The sequence below is a fragment of the Panthera onca genome, chromosome D1 (genome assembly GCF_046562875.1).
Source record: "Panthera onca isolate mPanOnc1 chromosome D1, mPanOnc1 haplotype 2, whole genome shotgun sequence".
In the NCBI taxonomy this organism is placed as follows: Eukaryota; Metazoa; Chordata; class Mammalia; order Carnivora; family Felidae; genus Panthera; species Panthera onca.
The window spans coordinates 21,596,205-21,614,848 of record NC_138348.1 but is presented as its reverse complement, the minus strand read 5'-3'; the positions used below and the strand labels follow the sequence as shown (position 1 = coordinate 21,614,848).

The following is an 18,644-nucleotide window of genomic DNA, read 5'->3' as shown; positions in this document are numbered from 1 at the left end:
TGGCAAACCAGAGAGACTTCCACTCAAGAAACAGTCTAGTTCCTGACATAATCAACAAACGTATATTGATTTAGGGTACCTAATGAGATTGCTATGATTAAAAAAATCGGAAAGACCCTATGGTGTAAACTAGGCATTTATGTAGTACAATCAGGTTGCCTGTCACTGGTTCTTTCTTCCTCTTTGTGCTTTTTTCTGAGCAAGATAGAATTAACTAAGACATTATTCAGAAACTACAAAAGTAAAACAATTATACAGTTTCCAATACTTTTCTTCATTCTAAAATCATTCTTTAGGGCATGATAAGATTAACAGTATTAACATGCGTTTGCAGTGCAAGAGTGAAATGTTCTATTCTACTCATAACAATCCAAGAATCATTTCCCTAGTTTGGAACAAATATTAATGAGAGTATGGGACTACCAAAGAGAAGTCATTCCTTCTTTCCCATAGACAAAGCTATTTTAATGGAGAAAGAAACATTTTTCTACTATTTTGTCTGACTTTTAATAGGTTTTACATTCTTTAAATCAGGTTTATTAAAGTATAATCTTAAAATACACCATTTACCTATTTATGTGTACAGTTTGAATAGTTTTGAAAAATGCATACATCTACATAACTGCTGCCATAATCAAGACACAGAACATGTTCTTTAATCCAGAAGTAAATAACCATAATCTTCTCATGTATCTTTGCAAATCATTACCTGCTCTATCCCTGGTCCTAAACAAATACTGATTTGCTGCTTTCTGTCCCTAAGATGATATTTAACTTTTTTATAATTCCATATAAGTGAAATCACATGCTCTGTATCCTTTTGTGCCAGGTTTCTTTCATTCGGCATAGTAATTTTGAGATGCATTCACATTGGTGCATGTAATAAATTTGTTCCCTTTATTGATGAATAGTGTTCCATTGTAATAATATATAGCAATCTATTTATCCATGTACCCACTGATGGATATTTGGGCTGTTTCCATTTAAAGCTATTGAAAAGTTGCCATAAACTTTTATGTAAGTCTTTTTATGACATATACTTTCATTTTTCTTGTATAAATACCTAGGTTTGACATTTCTGAGTCATATGGTTTATCAAGAAGTTTCACCTGACAAGAAAATTCCTCACTTTCTTTTAAAATGGTGAAACCATTTTATATTTACGTCAACACTGCTTCATATTCTCACAAGCATTTGATATTATCAGTATTTTTTTAATATTTATAATCCTACTGTGTTTGTAGCAATATCTCTTTGTGGTTTTAATTTGTATATTGATAATGATTAATGATGCTGATCATTTTTTTCATAAACTCATTGGCCATCTTATTTAATGAAGTATCTGTTCAAATTCTTTGCTGATTTTTTTTTCACTGAACTATATGCCACCTTTTTTTTTGTAAGGGTTCTTTATATATGCTAGATACAAGTCCTTTTGAGCGTTGCTTTTAAGGATCCTTAAGTCAAATTTAGTGCATCCTTTATTTTGAGTTTGTTTAGCTCTACCACTAAGGTACACCCTTCTAATGTCTATACAGATACACAAGGTGTTCAGAGAGACTCCTCTCTCTGGCCAATCAGAACACATTAGGCCTTCTAACCCTGTTTGTGTTCTGGGAATTGATCAGTTTACAACTTCTGGTCAATCTTTGCCTGGCTTCATGCAGTTTCAGTCTGCTTGTTCTGTCTTACTATCCTACAACAGATGCAAGGCTACTCTGTCAAAGATTTCTGAAACACCTTCTCTGAAAAATTCCCTCCTCTCTAGCTCTCCATGCTACTAATACAAGTAACCTCAAATATCCATCTTTGTCTTCTCAACTCAGTAAGACTGTTATGTTCTATTTATAATATCATTTCAAAAGTGAATCCAAATTGCTCATAGGACTCATCTTGTTTCTCTTCTCTCATGGATCATAATCCTGTGTTTCCTGTTTTGCATTGTCTGTAAACAGCTGTCTTACAATTTTTGTCCAATTCTCTAGTTGTTTATGGTAGGAAGATAAATCCATTCCAATTATTTCATTATGGCTGAAGGAGAAATCTCAATATTCTTCTTAAATTCAGCTCAGCCACACAGATGGAATAGAAGACATTTGCATCCAATTGCATATTTCATTTAGGAATTTCAAAGTTATTTTATTCTAGGATAATATAGTTAAAGAAAAGAAGATGAAGAGATAAATGTGTCAGTGTGTGTATGTGTATGTAAGTATGTTCTGCTTTATGTGCTGGGTCTAACAAAGATTAAAATATCAAAAATATAACAAATTAAACATGTTTGTTGAACAAGCCAGAGTTTGATCCTGTGACTTCCTATAATAGGAAAGGAAAGGGCACACTGATGTTAACTTGCTCCCTCATACAGAGTATTCTTTGGCAGTTTTGCGAAACCAGGTTTGACATACCTTATTCTGTTCTGTTCCTCTGCTATAATATATACAAACATGGACAAAACAAATCTAGTATATTTTGAAGAAAAATGAGAGATTTGTTTGAATTACATATATAATTCAGGGCTCATCAGTTTTTGCCAAAAAGTGGGATACGACAGGTAGATTTGCTAGGATAACCTGGCTACCTGTTGCATATCTGTAACTTAAAATACAGATTTTTTAAGGCTGGTTCAGCCTCTGTTTTATGTTGTTTATGTCTAAACTCCTCTCATGGTTAGATCTTCTACACTAACTTCTTTAGAGGCTCATTCCTGATCTACTAAACTTTGTATTTTTGAGATAAGATGATGAGCTTGTTACCATGGAGACCTAACTCCCAGGTAAACATTACTTAATCTCACAAAATTTTGTATATTAACTGGGTAAAAATCTTGGCTCAAAAAGAAGGAAAGTTACTTGTAAAAGTAAAGACATCTGAAAACTCTCTCTCTTCAAATACACACACACACACACACACACACACACACACACGTATATATACACACACACACTTAAGTCTATACATTTAAGTATATGTACTTCTATATAATTTATATACTTATAAAAAATGTGTATATATGTACATTATGTGTACTTAGATGTTGATTTGTGTTGGGTCCCTTCCAAGTGCCTCTACAACAGGCCTGAGAGCCAGCAAGTGCTGCTTATATTTAAACCCATTCCATCTGTTCTCTGGCTCCTAGAATGAATTGTGCAAACCAGTACATATAGTGGTAATTTAACGGAAATATGTATGAACTACACACGAATAACCATTTAGGAAACAGCAATGAAATAAAAAAAAAACATCTAATTAAAAATACCCAAAACAAAATAGTATCTAGAAAATAATACATGTAAAAATAAATGTACAAAATCCATATGAAGAATTCATGAAATTATTTGTCTTCTTGCTTTTGAAGACATAAAGAATAATAAAAAATTACTTTGTAGGAAACATTCTTGTTACTACTTTAATCAGGAACTCCGGAATTGAATGAAAACTATAATTTTTTAACTTGATAAAATGATTTGGAATTATTCTGTACAGATGGACAATAAATAATGGACTTGCCAAACAATGCATGGATTTGTCTTATATATTTCATTTGTATTACTTGCATATTTAATTAACAGAAAAATAAATTAGGCAAGACAACAAAAAGAACAATATAAAATGTTACTATATGTTCAACTCTTAGCTTACCCAGTCCAAAATATTTTCAAGCTCATGATGTTAGGCCTATTGCTAAATATGAGAGCCAAAGATTTACATTCTTCTTGGTTACATTAAAAAAAATTTCATGAAGGGGAGCCTGGGTGGCTCAGTCGGTTAAGTGTCCTACTTAGGCTCAGGTCATAATCTCAGAGTTCGTGGTTCAAGCCCCACGTCGGGCTCTGTGCTGACAGCTCAGAGCCTGGAGCCTGCTTCGGATTCTGTGTATACCTCTCTCTCTGCCTCTCCCCTGCTCATGCTCTGTCTCTCTCTGTCTCAAAAATAAATAAAAACATTAAAAAATATTTTTTAAAAATTTCATGGAGAGAATTATAATATATAGTTACAAATAAAGAAGCAGGAATTTTCCTTAGACCTAAGACTGAAAGAGTCTCAAGTATTAAAACTTCCTAATACAGTTAAGAAATACTGGTTTCTGGCAGAGTAAGGCAGTTTGTAAAAATATCATGGATATTTAAATGGAGACAATGATAAAGTTATGGGTATAACAAAATGTTACATTGTAGAATGGCTACTTTTGGGTGGACACTGGCTAAAGTGGACGGGTCTGAAATTATAATCAGTTAGGAATCATGCCAAGAGAGAAGTATACCTTTGTCAGTATACAATTATATGTGAATCAGTATTTTCAACTGGATATAAATTTGTAGTTATATAATACATATGATGCTACATTAAGGTGCATCAAGAGAAATCAAAGTGGCTCAGTCGGTTAACCATCAGACTCTTGATTTTGACTCAGGTCACGATCTCATGGTTTGTGAGATTGAGCCCTGCATCAGGCTCTGTGCTGACAGCACAGAACCTGCTTGGGATTCTTTCTCTCCCTCTCTCTCTGCCCCACTGGAGCTCTCTCTGTATCTCAAAATAAATAAATAAATAAATATTTTTAAAAAAGAAGTCAAAGGGAGATGGTACGGTGTAGCAGAAGACTTATTTATAAATATAAATATTTATATATATAAATACTTATACATATATATAAATTAGAAGGGTTATTATGATTATCATCCTTATTACTCAATTATTTTAAAACTAAGGGATCTCAAATTTTTAAGACACGGACCTGGAAATGTCAGTCAAATGGAATGTATCACTCAGGAAAAAGACAAGATGATAACCTATAGTTAGAAGTAAAAGGCTATTTTGCTTTCCTTCCACCACCTCCTTCCACCTGCTCCCTTAGAGCCACAATGGTGTTAGCTGTTTATACAGTACTTGACTGGGAAAATAGTCCTTTCTGAATCATAAATGGTTATAACCAATCTATCATGGCAATACCATGGACATCAATAGAATGATATCAAAAGAGTGTAGGTCCAAGAGTTAAGCAATCCAGGATTTATCTTTATTAAAAGACTAGTTCAATTTCTTCATCTTTAAAATAAAGTTTACATAGGATTCCTTCCTTAGGTATATCCAGTTTTAACATGCTGACTCTTAAAAAGTTCAAAACATATGCATCCATCAAGTAAGAGGTATCGAGTATTCTTTGCAAGAGATGGGGTATTTGCTTACATAAAAATTATTTTCTGCTTCTCAGTAACTACCAATATAAGATACCTTTTTATTATCATCCCAGAAATGACAATGTTTTGAATGCATTTATGGCACTGGAGACTCCTTTGTGGACACACGTATATAGAAATAAAATGGATGCCCTCATTTTACACACCACATTCCATTTTTCTCATCTAATTTCTAAGATGACAAAGCAAGAATAGAAAAGATCCTGAGAAGGGTAAGAAATGTGATTACTATAAAGCAATTTCCTAACAGGAGACTTTCAGAGGACGGGAGCTATTTAACATGAAAAAGAGAAGATACCAAGGAGGATAATAGAGCTACATTAATGATGAATGGCATACAGGAGGGTAAGTGTTTCTGTTTGACCTACTTTAAATATATAAAATAGATAAAAAAGGTCATCACCAAAGTCCTGTTCCTAAACACCATTATAACAAATGGCATTTAGAGATTGTTCTTTGAAATTGACCCTCATATAGACTTCTTATAATGTATAATAGAGTAAAAGAACACTCCATGAAATCAGAGAGCTACCAAATTAAAAACTGATTAGAAGATTTTATATATAAATATATATATATATATATATATATATATATATATATATATGGAAAACTAATGAACATGCAGATTGCCAGTAAAATTTCATGGAGTTAGAAGGGTATAGAGAAGGAAAAAGGAGAAAAAAAGGGGGAAGGGGGGGGACAGTAAAAGATGCAGAAAAGTTGTAAAATGAATATATTTGTGTATGTGTGTGTGTGTGTACATACACACACACACACATACACATTTTTATATGACAAAAATGTATATATAATAGGATCAACCAATTGCCAATTGATCATTAACTTATAATGGGTTCCAGAAATACCCGGAGCCTTCACTTTAGAACAACCCACTAAAGCATGACAGTCTGCATTCTCTAACTTAGTTTGGGATAGCTCCTTGACCTTTTTCAGTTTATGAAGCTTTCCAAATAATAGAACCTCAACTTTAACATGAGGATAACATTTCGTATTTGGTATAATGTTCCTTATAACTAGAAACACAAAAAATAATCGCTAACAGATATGACTTCAGCAGAGCAAAAGATCTTAAGATATTCCCAATATTCTTATTTATTAATTTTGTACTTGGAGCGCCTGGTTAAATGACTGACTCTTGATTTCAGCTGAAGCCATGATCTCATGGTTGGTGGGACTGAGCTCTGCATTGGGCTCTGTGCTGACAGTATGGAACCTGCTTGGTATTCTCTCTCTCTCTCTCTCTCTCTCTCTCTCTCTCTCTCTCTCTCTCTCTCTCTCCCTCTCTCTCTCTCTCTCTGACCTCCCGCTACTTGCTCTTTCTATGTCTCTGAAAATAAAGTAAAAAAATAAATGTTATTAATTTTGTCTTTTATGTCTTTCCCCCTGGTCTATTTGGACCCTAATCGTTGAAGGTGAAAATCTTGTCTTAAGAAACGAGTTCTGCTTATGCCAAAAAGCTATAACTCAGTTTACTCCTAAATGTACCTAAATGCAGAGTAAATAAAGTCAAGTCTTAGTACATACAGATTGTTGTAGTCAGGAAAGTGAAATGGCAGGCTTTCTATACTGTAATAGACAAAGCCATCACTTAAGGTTTACAGTAGAATACAAAAATGCCATTTACAATTTGAAACAAAAGAACCATTAGCTTTCTGCCCCCTTCACTGCATTATTGATTTGTTTTCATTTATTCCAGCCAAAAGCCTGTGTGCCTAACCATTTTTTATTCTTTAAAATGGGTATTCCTGATTTTGCTTCCAGACAACACCTTCCAACCTTCTTTTCCTGCTGTCAGCTTTTTAGTTTGTTTCATTAATAAACACTTTCATTTCCTGTAATTATATTGTTAGCATATTTTCTTGTAGACACCTTTTACCACACCACAATAACATTTTGTCAGGTCCCCTGTTTTAAGATTGAATCACTGTGAACAATGACTACTGCCCCCTGGCTCTGCTCTGAATGTATGTTGCTTCATTTATTCTGACATCTGCACCCAGCTCTGTTCTGGGTGCTCTGAATGCAGACAGAAGAGAATGACAATGGCATTCCCTCTTGCCCTTCTCTAGTTCACACCTCACCCAACCAAATAACACAGTTTCGTTTTTGGTTTTAATTCACAGCATTTTTATTAGCAGTGGCGAAATGACTTGAAGGAGACTAAAATGCCCAGTTGAACCTAATTTTACCAACTTCAATCTCAAACGTTGTCTCTTGCTCTAGGGTGTCTTGCTGCAATTAGTAATTGGCACAAGATTCAGTTCAAGAAGGCTGAGTTTGGGCAAGCAATTAACTTGTAATGCCAATTTGTTTAGAGCCTTTGCTACTGTGTTCCTTGTGACAAAGACTATAATAGAATTTGTGCATCTTTTATAAAGCTGGGGGATTTTACTCCTATTCATTAGATATGATTTCAGTGTTGTCAATTTACAGCAAAGACTTAATAGATACACAAACAGAACCACTTAGCTAGTTTTTATCATCAGTTTACTTTTATCAAAAATTATTTTAGACATTAACGTAGCAATTTGGTCATAATGAAGACCACTATCCTTAAATGACCAATTATTGCTTCAAAATCATAAACAGGAGTGCTGATCAAACTCTACATCTTAACATTCTGCTATTAATAATGATCTTTGTTTATGGAGCACCTGGGTGGCTCAGTCGGTTGAGTGTCCAACTTCGGCTCCTGTCATGATCTCTGGGCTCATGAGTTCGAGCCCCATGTCAGGCTCTGAGCTGACAGGTGGGAGCCTGGAGTGTGCTTCGCATTCTGTCTCCCTCTCTCTCTGCCCCTAACCCACTCACATTCTGTGTCTGTCTCTCTCAAAAACAAATAAACATTAAAAACTTAAAAAAAAATAATGATCTTTGTTTAAATGGCACCAAAGTTTAAAAAAATGGGCAAACTTCTGTATCACAGAAATAAATTCATATGTATAGTCCACACAGAAGATGTGAGTTTCCAAACCGTTCAATAATCTTACAAGATATGACTCATCCAAAGGAACACTACCTTATTTTTCTTTTCTTAATAAAACTACTACGGATATTACCTTCTTTACCCAGAAATTCTACTGGCTTACATTTTTGAAATTCTTTGTGAAAAAGATATATAATATGTTTAATATCATATTAGAGAAAAATCCGAATTTGGAGAATCATTCCAACAACCTAAGACTAATGAATAAGGGAGGTAAGTTTTCAAATTGGGTAAATTCATTTGAGTTCAGAACTTGTTCCAATCTTAGGGTAACATGATATATTTTCATTAAGTCTCGTAAATCGATTCTAAAGGTGATTCTGAACGTTGAGTCCCAGAATTGTTTTGTAAAATGGGGTAAGGTCATGTTCTTGAAAGAAGTGTCTTACAAGCAAGTTACCAGCACAACATTCATTGGACAGGTAATGCTATTTTAACAAAGCTGATGTGCATATATTGTCATAGGATTCATTTCAAGTTATCTTTTAGTTGAAAGAAGAAACATTGACCAAGATTCTAATCAGCTAAAGATAAACCTAAACAGATCTATATTCACTAAAGCCAAATCCAATGTGTTATATCTATTTCATACTTTGTTCTCTTGGGCTTCTACCTCACTCATTCACAATGTCTACCTCCATGTCTCAGAAAGACATTTAGAAACAGGCAAGCACCCCCTTTAAATGTCATCTTAAAAGCTTTAAGCAGCTGACAAGCAGTCACTAAGCAACTGCCCAGGTTCATCCTAGAGAAGGTTAAAGAGTTGAAGCCTGTTATAAAGTGGGTCAAGGGATCAAGGAAATACACCTTCTCTAATAAAACTCTGCCCTACTTCTCATCAGACTGCTGTGGTGCTCAACTGTGATCGTGCATTGGGAAAGCAAAAACAAAATAGTCAATATGCAGTAGAGGTGAACTGACTTAGATCTCATTTTTTACTGCTATAATTAATCAAGCAATAATAGTAACATTCTGAACACCATTTTAAGAGTTTTTCATAAAGCTCACTCATGCCTCACAACCACTCCCATTTTGTTTCTCCCTTGTTCTTGTTTTGATTGCTGGCAGATTATTTTTTTTTTACAGAAATATATGTGTTGGTTTTAAACAAAGTGGATTAACTTGAAAGGTCTGGTCTATAATAGTACATGCTGCAGTCTATTCCATATGACAATCATAGTGAACGTTTCACAACTAAAAACCCTTAGGCAGTGTCTACAATACCACTGATCTTTAGGCTAAAAAGGGAACAAAATGGTGTATGCTTTTTAAGGTTTACTAAATCTTTTTGTTTGTTTGTTTCAATAAATTTAATAATAAATTAAACCAAGAACAGGAGGGAAGAAAAAAGCAAGGAAGGAAGAAGAGAAGAAGGTATAAAGGAACAAGGAAGAGAGGAATGAAATTTGAGTATTTGTGATAAAAACAAAAACTGAGGGTTACATAAACCTTGCAGGAAAAGAACAATTTAAGAAATACCTGTCAAGTTTCAAAATAATGAGTCTCCCCATTAATTGCAATGATAATATATTTGTAGACTTAGAATTTAGTGAAATCAGCTACAATTTTATAATTATCACACAGTTATACAATCGATGTTGTTATGCTAATTAACACATTTCTGTCTGGATAAGATAAGAGATGGTGCCCAAGAATGAATGCAATTCTGTGATTCACAGGCTGAATTCTGTTAATGTCAGATGAGATGTATGAGTAATAACAAAACCTGGGTGTGAATTTCAGGCCCATTATGTTCCTGTAGTTACAATGTGTCCTTCAACTTTTAAACTTCCAGTCTTGTAATTTGCAAGTCCTTTTCATTAGATTCCAACTATCATAAATTATTTAACAGTTAATTTGACTTTTACTTTAAGAGGAGTGATACTGCTAAAGGGTATTATTAGGGATCTTATTGATGTCCCTGCAATGGCATCTCTTGGTATAGTTTATGAGAGAAATGATCCATAGCCACCATTTACTCTTTCTCAAAATATGCAATTTAATATGTTTTCTCATCACTGTACAATCCTTTTTATTTATTTATTTTTATTTAAAAAAAATTTTTTTTTAACGTTTATTTATTTTTGAGACAGAGAGAGACAGAGCATGAACGGGGGAGGGGCAGAGAGACAGGGACACACAGAATCGGAAGCAGGCTCCAGGCTCAGAACCATCAGCCCAGAGCCCGACGTGGGGCTCGAAGTCACGGACCGCGAGATCGTGACCTGAGCCGAAGTCGTACGCTTAACGACTGAGCCACCCAGGCGCCCCTGTACAATCCTTTTTAAACAATGCCTTTGTACACTGGGCATAGATACTATCAAGAAATCTTCACTTGAGATGAAAAACAAGTGCTTCACCGGAAGCTCCAGGACTATTCACTATCCTCTGGTAGGATGGAGGGCGGTGCTGTCTTCTCAAATGACTCAAGACAATATAATTTCAACTGTTCCTAGGAAAACAGCTTCATATCCTACTCAGATATTTTTCATTAAATCCCAAATGATTTGCCAGGTTCTGTCTAAAATAGACTGGTGCATCTAGGACAATGCAAATTTCACTTCAACCTTTATGCAAATCCCTCCATCATGCATTATCATCCTTTCACACACAGCCATCTGTAGAATTAGAGGAGCAGTGGATATTGGATAGAAAATGAGTTAAGAAGAAAGGAACTTCCATGGGAAATCAGGTTTGTCTTCATTCCTATAAAATCCAATAACCTCTTCCAAATTATACGTGACTGTTGGTGTCTTTTATTCTTTCCTGGTAATCTTCCTAAAATGTTGACCTCTGGATATAACCTTACTTGAAAGATGAAGGACCAGACTGAATGGCGCTGAAAGTTGGTAAGGTTTCAATTTTGAATTTGGATCTCTTTTGCTGTAACAAATTGAATTATTAGCTACAAATATTCATTCCGCTGGAATCATTTCCTATATGTACACCATTGTCATGGCCCCATGGTGTACTGAGTAAACTTTTCCAACCATGGATTTTAGTTTTGGCCCTGTGACTTGCTTTGGCTAATGAGATGTTGGTGGAAATGACTTGAGCAGATGCTTGAAATAGCCTGTATGGTTATTAAGCTTGTCATCTTTGCCTATGCCATCATCATGAGAAAAAAATATCTTAAGTAGCCATAGTCTTTGAGCTCCACACACAGATATGAGCCTTAGAGCCACCACAGCTGATGCTTAGAGACCCTAAACCTGAATCAGAGACACTCCAACCAATGTTCAGATTTATAAGTGAGATATAAAGGTATATTGTATGCCTTTCTGAATTCTTTTTTGATTGTTTATTAGCAAACAATCTACCCCACCTGACTTCTGCTCTGAATAAAAGAACTGGGGGCACCTGGATGGTTCAGTCGGTTAAGCATCAGACTCTTGATTTTGGCTCAGGTCATGCTCTTGCAGTGGTAGGATTGAGCCCCACATCGGGCTCTGCACTGAGCACAGAACCTGTTGAGATTCTCTCTCCCTCTCTCTCTCTGCCCCTCTCCCCTGCTCACTTTCTCTCTCTTTCAAAATAAATAAATAAACATAAAAAAAATGAATAGAAGAACCGACCAAAAACCTTGAAAGCAAAGTAAAGCTATGTTACCGGGCAGCATTTGTGTAGGTAGTAGGGATCAAGAGGGAGAAATTTGGGTTTGTATTACTTTCTCTGCTCCATAACTTTTAATACTGTTTTCTTAGCCACCCCAAATAAACACACACATCAAAGATAAAGCATGCTTGCTATGGGGATGTGACTGCAGGACAATTTCCCAAATCTTCATTAGGATTTCCTCCCCCTAAACCACCTGTAATAAGCAAATGATCTAATTCAGAACTGTGATTCATTTTTGCAAAACTAGCTCTGAGTCAAGGTTGCTAGATCCTCCCTTGAATTGAGACAACCCCTTCTGTGTTTCTCTTATACAGAAATGTTGGTATTGTCATTGCTGGCTGGGGGGCAGACAGGTGCTATGAGGCCCTCCACCTCCATATCAAAATGAGGTGGCTTTTACTTGGTGTTGAAGAGCTTCAGAGTATTTCCTTCTATGCCTCAGTCTCTGCCAGGCTTATCTCTCAGATGCCAGCATGAACACTGAGAAACAAAACCCTACCCTTCCATATTTTTCAGTTTCTTTAGAGAAATTTACATATTTTCTGGATTACAAAATCCTTTCTGGCACAGCACTCTGTAACAGTCGTTGAATAGGGTCAGGAGGAGGAACAGAAGGAAAAAGGAAGGAAACAGGGGATCTGACTTGTCTTGCTCTTGAGTGCATAGTTCTGTAGTTAGTCACCCAAAAGTCTATCCCCACTGTCTGCTCCTGCTCTTTGTACTTGCTGACAGCAAGCTAGAAGAGTCCGCAACTACGTGGAAAAGAATGGTTCTTCTCCACCACGCATCTGCAGGGGCAGTATCCTCTCTTCTGGTTTACCTATCAATGTGATCCCATGTATTTTCTTACTTATAAAGTTCTTCAAAACATCTGAACTGTCTAAGACATGCCCTCTGATACTGGTCTGTGTTGCAGATCTATTCTTTTACTGTCATAATGACATTTAAATATCAGTGGAAAGGATGTAAAAAGCATGTGCTCAATCTGCTATCTTAATCCAGAAGTCAATTTGACAATTTACAAAGGTTTGATTAGAGGCACATAATTTAGCTTTTACTTAAAAAACAAAAAGCACACTGCAACAGGGATTGGAACTAGTTGAGCATGAAGCCAAGTCAGGTTTTTTGTTTGTTTGTTTGTTTGTTTGTTTGTTTTCCCCTAAGTGATCACACTACAATTTTTTACATTTGGGATTTCCAAAAAGGGACAAGTGGAATGAAAGTAAGACAAATGACAGCAGCCAGCCCAGGCACAGAACTCTTTGCATGGGAGAAAAGAGACTGATATACAGATATCTATATCTATAGCTTTCAATTTCTCTCTTATCTCATCTTTTAACATGAAAAACATTGCCTTTATATATGTTATCTTATTTATTCCTTACAACCTGGTGAACCAGATAATCCTATTGCCATTTTTAAAATGAGAAAATTAACTAGAGATGTTACATAATTGTGGAAGTTCACCATAGACACCCAAAGCTTAGTTTGAACCTAATTTCTGTATTCTCCGTTGAGAGATTTTGTCCCTGAGTCTCAGGTTATTCCAAAAAGCACTTCCCCATAGGCATACATCACCGGTGTGGGGCTCTACTTTCCCTCAGGATGAATTCAAAGCAGCTGGATGTGTATTCAATTCTAATCAAGCAACTAAACATTTGTTTCTCTTCCTTTCTCCCTTCTAAAGTTCTTTGCCTCTGACTTGGTGGGCCATCTGAGTATACTCTGGTGCTCTAAGATTTGCAGTCTCACTTACCTCTGAGGATAAATGCAACCTCAATACTTGCTGCAAATGTTTAAGTTCTCAACATTTTCAGGAATAAAAATGTCACAACTAAATACGAGAAAATATACCAAGGATACCCTATTTACTAGCAGGTAGCTTGAGTGATACTGCTACTACTGTTAAGAATTGAATAATGAGAGGTGCCTGGGTGGCTCAGACAGTTCAGCATCTGAGTCAGTTTCAGCTGCTCAGGTCATAGTCTCATGGTTCATGAGATCAGGCCCCCCGTAAAAGAATTGAGTTAATGAGCAAAGATGTACCTTTTCTCCTCATGTTTATTTTTTGTCCTCTAACTTTGTTCTGTGACCTGTAAGGCCCATTTCACTTGCCAACAATGAGAGTTTCTCTAGCAGTTTTAAGAAAATAGTTTATTAACTTATAATGTTTCTCCCTTCAAATCTCCTAAAATACCATGGATATAAGATACATACTTAGGTATAAAAAAGATAATCTGAGAGGCACTAACATTTCTCGTAAAAATGCAAATTAAAAAAAATATAAGCTCATGGATAAGTGGGGTTCACAGGTAAGAAAGTGAAAGAAATCAAGTCTGAAGTCATAGACCATCCTTTCATTATTTAACATCTATAGCTATAAATAGTTTAGTCTAGCAAAAGGACTGAAATAAAATTAAACTTTTGTTATAACAAATATAATGTTTACTTTAGGAAAGGTATGAGCCAGAAATCAGTTTAGTCTCTCCTTACTGGTAACTAGTCTCTGTCATCCAAAATGTACACAGCCCATTACACACCAATATCTAAAGTGGTTTGGGCTTCCCCCCATCCTAATTTCCATGCTTTTCAGGTGCAATACAATAAGAATGAAGGTCATAAATTTACTTTAGCAACTTCTTAAATACATCTTTCATCTCTCTCACTCTCACCTCTCTCTCCCTCTCTCTCTCTTAAGTGGCATGCTCAGTAAGTCAATGAGATTTTTAAAAAAAAGTTACTCTGCTCCTCTGTAATTCAGATATATTTCTAAGACTTAGTGGCTACTTGTCAGCTCAATTCAGAAAAAAAACCTCATCCTTTGTTGAATCCGTGTTAAATGGGAACATAGAAAACACACAAATGTTTTCATAAGATGAAATAAACAAGTATACTAAATACCTGTTAACTATAGACATTGACAAGTCTTCTTATTCAACATTTGTTGAGTTAGATACCTCCCAAAGTCATAACATATAGGGAGCAGATATTCTCTGGACATAATCCATGTCTACCAAGTGTTACAGTACAAATCCATAGACATGATAATAGAGTCACACACTAGATGTCATATTAGCACATATGTGGGGTGTATTATTGCAGCCAAGAGGCTGCAACAGGCAATGATAGGCCAAAACAAATTCAAGTAAGAGTTCTCTATGTGCCTGAGTTTTAAAGAATTTAAAGGTTGAGCAAGATTTTTTTCAGATTGAAAAGAGCAAAGACAGTAAAAAAGAATATGGGAAGGTCCTGAAATATTAAGTAACTAATAAAGTCGGGGCAACATTAGAAAATATAGAAGATTAAGACTGTAACCATAAAGAGTGGCTAGACTACAGTGGCTCTTTATGATAAAGCAGTGTTTGCCATTGAAAGAATTCATAATGTGGAATCATGTTATCTAGAATGGATACCCTACAAGTGGTCTGGACAAGGTTAGAGGCAGGGGCAAATTTATTACATTGGCAGTTTTTATGCAGTATGTTCTCTTTTGAAGTTAGTATTCACAAATTAGAATTGTTATAAAATATGATTTTATTACCTTACAGCCATAGAGAGACATTAACACCCTATTGTGTGTCAGCTCAAATACTTTAATGACTTCTATGATAATCACCTACTCCCATATATGTAAATTTGAGTTCTTTTGTCAATTTTGATTGGCTGAGGTGATCACAAAATTCCACATATAACCATGTTAGAAATTGGATGCTAACACTTAACTAAAGTGCTAATTCCTTTCTGATGTCTGCGCTGGCTGCAGGATTCTCTCTGAGGTGAACGTGAGATCCAAGTCCCCCATATTGCACATGCTGCCTTAGCTAAAGGAAGCCAAGGGGATTCTCCCCTAGGACCACTTCAAGTAGAAGCAACCAAAAGAACTTCCAATCAAGAGAACATACTGCATTGTCCTAAAATCTCTGTAAAACACATCTTCCAGGGACTCAAGTCTATGTATTTAAGTCTCACATCAACAAAGCTTTCCATTTAAATAGTCCCTGTTGGGAAAATGCATTAGTGTTTGCGATCTGTTAATTATAAATAGGCAGACTACTAATTCCTCCTGTAAGGTTTCCAAGACATCCTGTGAAAATTAATCATGATGGATTTTTTTTTTTACATTTTTGTTTCTCTCCAATGGCTAATTATAGCTCCAATGAGTCTAATAAGACTGTGCCACAATGCTTCTATTGATAGTCTTTAGAATCGCAGGAAGCCTAAGGCCCAACTTATTTAATCAGAGGTCTTGATTTGTTTGGAAAATTACCACAATATGAGCTGTATTTTGTCACTCGGGGCCTATGTGATGAAGGGCTGTGAGTCCTTTTGTTTTCCTTGCTCCGGATGAGGATTATTTAAAGATCTTCCCCTACCACGAGCATTCTGGTATAAGGGAATACAGCACATGCAGCTACTCTGGGGGTAATAAAGCAAAATATCTTGGTTTAAAAGAGCATTGTATGCTGTTGATAATAAACTGTAATGATTTTACAGCAGTCTCCTCTAGTAAATACTGTGTCTGAGTCTTTCACATTTAGAAAATCATTAAGTTATTCTCTTGAATCAGTTAATTTCTCCCAAGTGTTCTTATATCTTGGGAGTCCAAGAAGTGTTACTTGAAAATATGAAGAATTAGAGTTGCTTCTGAACATACAGAATATGAACCAAGCATAGTGCTGCTGGAATACCTAATCCCATATGCACGTGCACTTCCTGTACTCCAGATGCAACTTTGCCCTGGCTTCCATAAAATCACCATCAGAAACACTTAGAAGAAATATTATCTGTGCAAAAGGTTCGCAACCAACAGAAAGGTTATATTCCAGTTGAAAAATTATTTAGAAAATGAATATGCAAGTAATTTACCTTTTGTAATGAAACACACCTGAATTTCATGAAGTCCCTCTGCTAATTCAGTGAGATCTGTAGGTGGATGGTGCAGGATGGGAAATAAAGCTGCCTCATGAAGAGAGATGATCTTCTCATACTAGACTCCCTTCTCTTCCTTCTGGAACAGAGAATGAATTGGGTTCAGTATCGTCTCCTAGATAGCAAACAGGCTACTCATGTTTGTTTAACATTCAAATGGAATGTGATGGTTCAATGCATGGAGGTAAAGCCCTGCAATCTCATGAGTTTTGTTCTAGCTGGTAAAAAGGCTCTGGCTTTTTTTCCCCTCTGTGGCTTTGGTGAACTGATCTTTGTTTCCCTCTCTCTACCAAGTAGCTCTGAAGCTCTGCATACTTTTCGAATTTATACTTAACATAACTCTAAGCATCAATCATTAGGCAATAAACTTCAAATATTTTACTACTTCTCCAACATGTGGCCAAAGATATTCTACTCTCAGCTCTACTCTAGTGCTTGTTTAATTTGATTACTGGGGAAAAAATGACGTATTTCATTATTTTTATCCATTGAAATAATTATAACATCCATAGAGATGTTTCCAGGAGGAAGTAAAAGAATGGAATAAGGTTTCTCTGTATGATTAAAGTTTATTCCTCAACGATGATGAGCAAGTTGAGCAGGCGTGTGGGCTAGTGGGAAAAGAAGTTTAATAGCCAAAGAGAAGAAATGGCCTTTTTTGTTGTGTTTTAAGTCCAAAAGGAGAGGTTTAAAAATGTTTGAATTATTAGATATCTCAGTTCACTCACCTTTGAAAGAATCAACAAAAAATGCACAAGAACATAAGAAGTTACAAGAAGCTACAAGAAGTAATGCAAGGTGTTTCTCAAAAACCCTTAAGAAATAATGCAATTATTGTTTAAAAGTTTGAGGGGTTCACAAAAAAAAGAAAAAAGAAATGAGTAAGAAATACTTCTTAGTAAGCCTTGTTAGTTCCTAAACTAAGTAAATAAAACTATTCAGTTCAAAAATGACTGCAGTTAAAAGGAATTTATCTAAGCAACTGAAAGAAAAGAGAATTTTCAAGTCCATCAATCTAGTACATAGTAACATCATCCTTATTATCAGTAACAGTAACAAACTACATTAATATACCCAGTCATAAATTGAAAATCTATGCATGGATTAACTGATTTAATCTTCACAGGAAACCAAATAAATAGGTCAGTACTACTACAGCCCTTATTATGAATCAGGAAACTTGAGGCACAGAGAGGTTAAGTATATTGTCTAAAGTTATACTCTTAGGAAGTGATAGAGCAAAGGTTTAAAACAAGATTGTCTAGAAATAGAGTCCATGGTTTTAACCAGGAAGTGTGGTATATATTTTAAAAGGTATATACCAAAATGTTATCAAATTGGATATACTTAACTGGTGGAAGTGTTGGTCACTTCCAACTTCTTTGTGCTTTTATGTACTTTTCACATCATCTATTACAAATACAAATACTTCTAGAATTAGGAATAAAATATCTTGAATATACTTTTAAAGAACTCTTACTAGCATCCACACCTCTCATTTACTTTCATAAAAAAAACTTTAAAAAATAAATGTTCTTTTTCCAAATATGCCCATTTCTGTATTAATGTCTTATGTTATTAAACCAACAGAGCACTGAAATAGCCTTCATCAGGGAAGTGGTTCACAAATCAGTCCCCTATAGATGGTATAATCATAATTCAGAAGTCTTGCATTAGTTGAAGGGCAACCAATACATGCTAAGAATCTCATAATGAAAGACGTATAGACACTGGACTATAGATTTTGGGATATTTGGGGAACAAACATGCAGACAGATAAATAAGTTCAACAAATATAAAGTACAAAGATACTTTGAAGTTAGGAATTAGAGCGATTCTCACAAAAGCCAGCAGAAGGTGGTTGGGGAGATGGGTGAAATAGACAA

At 35.3% G+C, this 18,644-nt stretch overlaps 1 protein-coding gene across 4 annotated transcripts in view; it reads right to left on the bottom strand.

Annotated features, from left to right (window-relative positions):
- The window catches only part of LRRC4C (leucine rich repeat containing 4C), a 1,194,683-nt gene that overhangs the window by 565,252 nt on the left and 610,787 nt on the right, over positions 1-18,644 (bottom strand). For 3 of the 4 annotated variants that reach the window (XM_060606418.3, XM_060606419.3, XM_060606421.2), the window contains one exon: positions 16,715-16,837. The gene's annotated coding sequence lies outside the window, so the exon portion shown is untranslated. Of the gene's footprint in view, positions 1-16,695; positions 16,838-18,644 lie in introns of all 4 variants that reach the window. The other variant, XM_060606420.3, reaches the window with a different exon arrangement.